We start from the raw sequence: 8,170 nt of genomic DNA on the forward strand, positions 1-8,170 counted from the left end.
TTCCTTTGAGCCTTGCATGTCCTCATTATGTAATTATCTGTAAAATGCCACAGATAACCGATATCTTCCCTCATCTGTTCTTTTCTTTTGCCAACATAGTATTTCATTTTACCTTTGGTGAATGCTGTAAAACTGCTACTTGTGTCAGGGGTTACATGTACTCAATGTTATTCACCGATCACTGGAGCATCAGTTCTAAAATCTAATTTTAAATCTAAGTTCTAAAATCTAATCTAACATTTCCCAAACTACAGTCAGACCAACTAATGTGTTCATTTTCATGCAAGTGGATTCTGAAATAAAAATTAGAAAATTGGAGGCTCTTTATGGAATACATTAATAACTGGGAAAGGAGAGCAAAGGCCAATTTGAGTTGTGGAAGAATTTTGCCAGTGGCAAAGTACGAACATATAACGAGTCAAATTCACAGGGAGCTCAGAAGCTGGCACGGCTCTTCAGGGTCTTCCTGAACTGAATATGTGAAGTGAGGTTTTCAGATATTCTTTATCGATTAACCACTGGGTTCAGATTTATATTTTTCCTAACACATGCATCCCCTCCTGGAAAGGGAGTATGCAAGGCCACTATACATTCAGTCAAGAACAATTTCCACACAGTGAAGAAATTTGAGTGTCGATCTGCAATTTTAGAAATAAGAGGTAATAAATCTAGTCCTAAAATGTAATCTGGATGCTAGTATATGTCTATGCATACATATGTATATGCCTTTACATGTGTTCATAAGAGTGAACACATCCATGAATAAATTATTAGGTATGGGTGGAGGTATTATATGTCCAAAGGAAATTGAATGATATCCTATTGGCTAAGTTAGGGTTAATATAAATATTAAAAATAATATTGATTAGGGGCTGGAGTGATAGCACAGTGAGTAAGGCGTTTGCCTTGCACACAGCCAACATGGCCAACACAGGTTCGATTCCCAGCATCCCACATGGTCCCCCGAGCACTGCCAGGAGCAATTCCTGAGTGCATGAGCCAGGAGTAACCCCTGAGCATAGCTGGGTGTGACCCAAAAAGCAAAAAAAAATTAATAATATTGATTACAAAGTGGGCTGGAGAGATAGAACAGCGGGTAGAGCATTTGCCTTGCACGTGACCGACCAGAGTTCGATTCCCAGCCTCCCATATGGTCCCCTGAGCACTGCCAGGAGTAATTCCTGAGTGCATTAGCCAGGAGTAACCTCTGTGCATCGCCAGGTGTGACCCAAAAAAAAAAAATAATATTGATTACAAAGTAATATTGAGCTCAAAGTAATGTCATAATATATAGCTATACTACAAAAGTGACAGAGTAGAAGCTCTTTTTCTAAAGAACAATGCTAGTTAATGTACAGTGACAGAATTTTTTCAACCTTTTGAATTTTTATAAACTTTAAATTTCTTTTTTAAGTCTTTTAGTCACCATAAAATGACAAAGTTATTCATGATAGGTTTTCAGGCGTACATTGTCTCAACACCCATCATTCACCAGTGTCCACATCCCTCCTTCAAGTTCTGCCCCTCCTCCCATTGGCCTCCCTACCACCACTCTTCCTCTACCAAGGGCACTTTTTTTTAATATATCAATTTTTGCACTGTGGATTACAGTACTGTTGCTGAGAGTTTCCTACATTACACTTGACCACCATTCAGCACCACCTCCTCTTCCCAGCTGAATGTCCTTCCACCATAGCCGTCACCCCCTCCCTCTCCTATCTCCCAGAAAGATAATTTCAAACACCAGTGTGGAGAATAGAGAGGTAGCATGGGGTTTAAGGTGATTGCTGTGCATAATGCAAAACCTGGTTCAATTCCTGACACCATATATGCTCTAAACACTGCCAGGACAGACCCCTGAACACAGAGCCTGGAGTAATCACTGAGCACTGCCAGGTGCTAGCCTACAGAAAAAAACAAAGAAACACCAATGCAATTATTAGTTATTAACTGCTACCAAGTGTTAAAGCTATTGGATATATGATTTTGTAATATCAAATATTGGTTACACATTACCAAGTAGATAAAGCACCTTTATAATGGAAAGGTCTTGCATTATACCATACCAACCAGGTGATCAAACTTAATGTCACCAATAAGATGGAAAAGAGATATCATCAGCCTTCTGAGCTGATGTGATGGGAAAAACAGAATATAATTTGTATATTATTCCTGACAAAATGCATACCGTGAATCTAATGATAAGAAGGAAAATATCTTAAAATCCAGATTCTGGCATGACTTATAAGACTGAAATCTTTAAAACTATCATAATGCATAAAAAAAAACATTTAAAGGCACTGCCCTAAATTAAAGTAGTTTAAACAAAGATGACATGCATTTTCAAATTACTAATCATATTCAGATTACTAATCATATGCTAAATTGAAAATGAAAATTCTACATAAAAATTTGTCTTTCATTTGGTAAAATGAGTATGAATTATATTTTAGATGTTAGCGGGTAGGGCGTTTGCCTTATACACAGCTGACCCGGGTTCAATTTTTCCTCCCCTCTCAGAGAGCCCAGCAAACTACCGAGAGCAACTCGACTGCACAGCAAAGCCTGGCAAGCTACCCGTGACATATTTGATATGCCAAAAACAGTAAAAACAAATCTCACAATGGAGATGTTACTGGTGCCCGCTTGAGCAAATCAATGAACAACGGGAGGACAGTGGTTGCTTTGTTACTATTACTATTGCCATATCAATGTATATTTCTTTAGTGTGATAACACATTTATGATTATGTATTTTCATATTGATATTAAAGGGTAAATTGCCTTAATATAACTAATATAATTTTGAAAACTTATTGGAAATGATGACTTACAAATATATATATAAGAAAACATTAAAAATTATAAAGGTTATATGGAAACTTTTCGTTTTAATTTCTTTTTTTTGGTTTGAACTTTACTATATCATTTAGGAAAATTTAGTTCAAATTTGACCTATTTTTTCCACTAATGTATTATATAATTGTTTGTTAAATTTGACTTTTTTAATTAAAGTATCAACCATTTTGAATTCTGATTATAACATTCTTCATATCAGCTTTTCTTTCTAGAATTAAAAACAAAAATCTTTTTTTGCTTTTGGGCCACACCCAGCAGTGCTCAGGGCTTACTCCTGACTCTACTCTCACGGATCATTCCAGGTGGTGCTCAGGGGACCATATGAGATGCCAGGAATTGAACCCAAGTTGGCCACAGGCAAGGCAAGTGTCCTAAATAAGCGCTGTTTACTATCTCTCTGGCCCCTAAAAGCAAAGCAATTTTAAGAGAAAATATATACAATGCCACACTTATTTTAGCTATATTTTCAAGAATCTGAACCAACTCTCATTTTTCACAGTTAGTTTGATTCTGAAAAATTTCTACATCTATAGAAGCAAAGTATTAGGTGCCAGAGTGATGTTACTTGTCCAATTCCCAGCATCCCATAAGGTTCCCGTGCTCTACCAGAAGTAATTCCTGAGATGCAGTCAGTAACAACCCCTGAGCACAGCCAGGTGAGGCCCAAAAACTGGAAAAAAAAGAAAAAAAAATATATATATACCAACTCCTAATTTTCACTGTCACCCTTTGACATATTTTATGTTTCAAAAGAAATTTTCCATCAGCTAAAGTAAAAGTAGAGAAAACAAAGGAGACAAGTTATTTTAAAACCTCCAAAAAGCTTTAATTTTATTTCTCAGAGCAGTAACTACTCCTTTAATATTAAATCACTTCTTCAGGGTGTCAAATTTAAATTTTTTAAAGAAAACTAAAAGTAAAATTAGAGGGTATGGTGCCACCAGCGGGTCAATCTGTACCTGTGAGACGAGTACATCAGCAGCCTGATGGCACTGTCAAACTTTCAGATACCCCAAAATTGCTGCTGTGCCTTTGGCCAGACCCCAAAACTTTGGGACAAAGTTTACCAAGAAAGTAAAGGCCAAAAGTTAGGTATGTGGGACCTAACCACCTCTGGCTCAGCTATATAATTGGAGACATAGCCTCTCCTGATTGAACGGCTTCACAGCCATGATCCCAGAGACTCAGAAACAAATCTTGGAACCCAGCGGCTTTTGGCAGAAATGCGTCCTGTTCCTGCAGTAGGTTACTGGTGCTGGGCCATTCCAGGTGGGAATAGGTTTCGTGCCTTGGCCTATTCCCCTTGAAAGTCCAGTGACTGCCATCCTCCAGAGGCCACTGGACAGTCAGGTTTGGGCCTGTAGTGATGAGACACACAGGGCCTTACCAGATGAGGGTGGAACTGGCCCTTTCCTCCATATCCTAGCAAGACCCCAAGTCACCACCTACGAACAGCCTCTCTGGCTCCTGATCAAGCTGATTAATAGTCATGATCCCAGAGACTCAGAAACAAATTTCAAAACCCAGCAGCTTTTGGCAGAAATACATCTGGACCACATGCAAGGTGGCCGCCGCCTCAGAGCTTATTGGAAAGCCAGGTATGAGCCGGCGGTGACAGGCCAACTGCAGTCTCATGGGAAAGGGAACAGTACCGGCTCGTCCTTCACGCCCTACCAAGGTCACGAGTTGCCCCCCACAAGCGGCTCTCTGGCACAGCCATAATACCAGATGCACAGAAACCAATCTCATAATTATCTGGCTCTTTGCAGAAATCCAAAATCTGCACATCCGTGAAAGTGGCCACACAACATTATATGATTCTCATAACTAGCTATAGAAGACAAAGTATTTCACAATTCCTTTTCAGCAATTCTGATTATTGGTGGGGGAGGGATTCTAAACAATAATGGTGCACCTTTGGTCGAAATAATGAATGTAATCAATGTAAAGAAGAGTTAAGTAGAAATCATCTGCCTCACAGGTATTGGGAGGGGTGGGAGGGGGATATATTGGGGTTCTTGTTGGTGAAAAATGAGTACTGGTTAAGGGAAAGGTGTTTGATCATTGTATGACTGAGACTTAAACCTGAAAGCTTGGTAACTTTTCCCACAGTGATTCAATAAATAAATATAAGAAGAAAAATAAATAAATAAATAAATAAAATTATGAAAAAAAATAAGGTTGAGTTCATGCCCAATTCAATCAGCTAATCAGTGGCTGAATAAATAGCAGTACTCCTACATAAAAAATAAATAAAAGTAAAATTGGTGTCTCATATTAGCCATCTTCTGAATCCTTCTGAAGGATTAGAGAAAACTAGAAGTTGAGTATATAGACATGTTCTAGTAGGATCAATAAAAGCACTTGAATGCCAATATTTCAAAAGAAGTAGAAGGAGGAATTTGGGGATACATCCTGTTGTGCTCAGGGACTAGTCTGGCTCTATGCTCTCGAATCAATGGGTGCTGCTCAGGGACCCAACTGGGATTGGCCTCATGCAAGGCAGGTGCCTTATCTCCTGTCTATTGTTTGCTTGTGTGTGGGGAGCAAACCCAGTGGTACCCAGGGCTTACTCTGACCCTGCACTCAGGAATCACTTCTTGAAGTGTTTGGGGGACTTTATGGGACATTGTGGATAAAATCCAGGTCAACCTCAAGCACAGTAAGTGCCTTATCTGCTGTACCTTCTCTCTGACTGCCCCCTCCTCACCAACACCCAGTAACTCTTAGGATACATTAAAATAATGCACGCATGTGATAAAGCTTCAACTGCCTAGACATGAAACTAATTCTTGAAATAGTGTCTTAATTCCAGGTTCTTAATTAACTCAAAAGTAAACATTTAGCTTCCTAGTGAATTTTCTGAATTTTCTGAAAATTCAATAGGTCTCGAGTAAACTTTAACAAGAATGTATTTGTTCAACATTTTACTTTTTGCTACTTACTAAAGTCTCTAATCACACAACTGGCCTTGTAGCTATAGGTTCATGTATTAAACATATAACTATAAATCCTCTTAATTTACTTGTACAAATGTACCCTCACCTCCAACACAAGGCATTAGAAAAAAAATGAGCTATTTTTAATTTTACCTTGGGAAATATGTAAAGTTAATGGGAAAGAAGATAAAGCAGAATCCCAAGTCTTTGTATTTTATTGGAAAAACACTCTCGATGTTTTGAGAAAAGAGAAAAGTCTCTATAGGACTGAATTGCAGCAGAACTTTTATGTAAAGCAGTTTTAGTTGAAATATATTGTCCCAAACAGCAGCAAAGAGAACATTTTTAAAACAAAATGCTTCCAGACTCAGTCCCTTCTGGCCAATTAATTCAATTTCAATAATGCTCTGGTTGTCTGTGCTAGCGCCAGCTATTAAACAAAGTGCTCTGCCTTTTACAAAACTTTTACTTTAAACAAGAGTCAAAAGTAAATCTGCACAAAATTGGACTAAGAGATGAAGTATGATTTTGAAATTAAAAAAAGAGACTGGCTTAAATTCTTGCAAGTGGGAAAGTTTCTGAAAAAATTAGGTGACCAAAAGTGCCAATTAGTGTCTGTCAACCATCAGCACAGTGAGACAAAGACAGGGCAAAACTCTCAGCTACACACACAAATTTTCCAAGTGCTGTGCTTTAATTCAATTCAGGTTTGGAAGGAAAGACCAACATTTTGTGGTAAGAGTAAGATTAAATTCAACAAATATTTATTGAAACGTACTGGAATGGGCACAAAGATGACTAAGAAAAAAATTCTTGTCCTCCATATACAATCTTTCTGGTAAAGTGAATCTTACAAAGCAAGAAGGAATAAGATTTTCTTTCAGGTAATTATCCAAACATTTAGCAGTTCAAACAATACAAAGTTATTTAACTCACAGCTGATTGTAACCTGGTGAATCTGACCTGAACTTTGCTGATGTGTTTGTGGTGCTTGGAATGTCAGCTGTGCAGTGCCTCCCACACCTGTTATGCATCCTGCAAGCTAATAACTATGGCTGAGCCTGTGGTGGTTGGGGGAGGGATGGGATGGATGGGACAGGCACTTCAGGAATAAAATATAGGCCTTTTGCATTTAAACTTTAGTCTCTTTTGAACTATGTTAAATTAGTTGTAAATGATATATACATATATATATATAAACACCGTTATACCTTATCCCATCATACCATCTCACTATTGCCTCAAAGAACACTGGGAAGGGATTATGAGTGATACATAAGTCTAATTATTAATAGACGACTTTATTGGCCATGCAACTCATAATTGCTATTTCTTCAGGTATTTACAACCTCCCAATTTAGGTCTTGCTTGCTTACTTGCTTGCTTTTCTCCTTTCCTCTCTTCCTCCTTTTCTTCTTTCATTCTTTATTTTCTTTGTTTCCTTCCTTCCTTCCTTCTTCCCTTTCTCCCTTCTTTCTTTCCTTTTTATTTCATTTCTTTCTCTCCTATCTTTCATTTCTTTCCTTCCTTACCTCCTCCCTCCCTTCTTTCTTTCCTTTTTTCCTTCCTTCTTTCCTTTCTTCCTTCCTTTCTCCCTTCTTTCCCTTTCTTTCTCTCGTTCTCTCTTTCTTTCTTTCTTTCTTCCTTTCTTTCCCCCCTCACTTTCATTTTCTTATCTTTTTCTTTTCTTTTTTGATCTTTCTTTCCATTTGTTCCTTTGTTTCTTTTCTTCAGCTCCATATTGGACTACTCACTACTTATTCTCTGAGTTCTGTTTCTAAATCCCTAGTCAGGAAGCTTTCCACTTATCTCATACTTTGTTTGGTTCTTACCTGTATTATGACCTCCGACAGTCTCATCACACCAAAGTTTGCTCTTCAAAGTATCTAACTGCTTTATCTTCTGAACTCTACTCTCATCAAACAATTCTTTCGCACAAAGGTCTCTACAGCTTCCCTTTTTCACCTGAATTTGTTAGCCTAGCATTTAAAGATTGCACTTTATATTTATTTATATTTATTTTTTTATTAATTGGTTGGGTATGGGGTTGTGCTATATCCTGCTGGACTCAGGGCTTACCAGGTGGGCTGCATACAAACCAAGCACCCTATGAACACGATCACAATCATCCTGTTGTTCGTGGATTGCCTCATGCAGGCACCAGTAACGTCTCCTTCGCCCTAGCCCTGAGATTTTAAAAAGTGCCATATTCAGGGCTCTTTCAGAGTTAGGAGAATGAGACCCATCATTGTTACTGGTATTTGGCATATTGGGTACACCATGGGGAGTTTGCCAGACTCTGCCGTGTGGGCAGGTTACATTCAGTATCCTGGAGGTTGTCAAAGTAAGAATGAGATAATAAGATATCACATG

Source organism: Sorex fumeus, unplaced genomic scaffold (assembly GCF_029834395.1).
Source record: "Sorex fumeus unplaced genomic scaffold, SorFum_2.1 ptg000115l, whole genome shotgun sequence".
NCBI classification, from domain to species: domain Eukaryota; kingdom Metazoa; phylum Chordata; class Mammalia; order Eulipotyphla; family Soricidae; genus Sorex; species Sorex fumeus.